The following is a 1,901-nucleotide window of genomic DNA, read 5'->3' on the forward strand; positions in this document are numbered from 1 at the left end:
GGTTTCCTTGCAAAGCCTCCAGAACAATGTGTCAGGACATAACCTGAGGCTTCATTACGATTCATGTGAGAGCTCAGCAGCACTGTTACTAAAATCCTATTCTTCTTTCAGAGCACACGGCAGAAACATAGTACGTGCAAATTCCACACAGACAGTCACCCAAACCGGAGGGTGGAATCAAACCCAGGCCCCTGGTGCTGTGAAACAGCAGAGCTGAGCACTGAGCCACTGTGCCACCTTAAGCGTAGACCTGTATTCGGCAGCTAGGTTTGATGGAACTTCTCTGTAGTTGACCCTGGTGGCCTGGAAGACTGGGCCAGTCACATGTGGGATTGTTTCGGCCTAAAGGGCCCACACCAGCTGAGAGTGTCCTGCCCAGGTGCATGCTTAATCTCCTCAGCTAAAGCTGCTGTAGGCTTTAGGATCACAGTCAGAGAATGAGAGAGGGGATGCACCAATAGTGTGGGTTCAATTCCCACACCAGCTGAGGTGACATGAAAGACTCTCCTTCTCAACCCCTCCTCTTGCCTATGGGTGACCCTCAGGTTAAAACAACACCAGTTGTCTCTCCCTGTCTAATGGGAGAGTGGGTCTATGGTGACTTTTATTTAAAAAGCAGAACTAAAACTGAGCATTTAAGTCATTCCTTTTTCTGAATCAGAAAAAATAGGTTGACATTATTTAGACCATTATCACATTATTAAAATGCACTTGCATCATTCATTAACAGGCCTAATTTTATGTGGTGAATTAAATGGGCAATTGCGGTGAAAATCTAACAAATGCCGAAGTGGATGTGAAGGCTAAAGGCACAACCCTGTTTCAGAGATTGATTTCTTCATCTCCTGAATTTGCAGGTCTATTGCACAGTAATAACAGCAAGCATCATTAACTCTACTATTTTTCCGGTAAGGCTAGGCCCATTATTTTGCTTTCCAAAGGTAGGCCCATAGGTTAGATTTAAAAAGGCACTCATGGTCTGCGATGAAAATACACTTAAAAGTAATTTACTTAGGCCTGCTTAAAACAAACATTCTTAATGCTATCATGTTACTTCAGACTTTTTATTATTCAGTGCAGGGAAGTGTTTTACACAATCTGCAAATAAGCAGTAATGAAGGTGCACATGCACTTTTGGTAAATGCTAATAAGATAACCCATTGAAAGTTGAGACCAGGCTTAAACTACAAGTGTTCAAACAAATATTACTTGTTTAATTTGCAGTCACTAATCAATGTCACTGAACTGAACTTCAAAGGCTGCAAATTACTGTTTACAATTTTAACATATGTAGGATATTGCTGCCTCCATTCCAGTAAGTCCCATTTTTTCCCTTTTGTGGTGTATGGTAGTGTCCCTGTCCTGAAGGCCTGGGTTCAATTCCCACCTGAACAGGTTGATTAGAAATTATAGGATAATATAAAAAAAAATCCATTTTGGCCAGCAGAGAAATGTGACTCCCAGAGGAGAGAAAACTGTATTCAGCAGGATTATTTAAACTCAGTGTTGAGTTCAAGCAGACCAAATGTTGGCTGTTTAAGCGTGGAGCTCACGAATTGTGGGAGTAGATTCAAATGCGCTTGAACATTGAATAGGATCTATTCAAAACATCTTGATCCAAAGGTTTTAAAATTACAAGAAAAAGTCCAAAGCTGAGTGTGGAAGTTAAAAGAACACTGTCTGTTTTGATTGACAGGCCATTTCAAATGTTTTAAGAAAAATCTTCTCATGAAGTTTCAATAGAAATTCTTATTGACTTTTCCCAATTGCTGTTATTATGTGACATTATGAATGCTCCACTTTGTTTCAAAATCTACAATTATTTCAGTGGGGGATTCTGGGGTTGATTGAAAGTTTAATGAGGCTATTGAAGGATTAGCCTAACACAATCCCACCTCCCC

Source organism: Rhincodon typus, chromosome 14 (assembly GCF_021869965.1).
Source record: "Rhincodon typus isolate 14 chromosome 14, sRhiTyp1.1, whole genome shotgun sequence".
NCBI lineage: Eukaryota > Metazoa > Chordata > Chondrichthyes > Orectolobiformes > Rhincodontidae > Rhincodon > Rhincodon typus.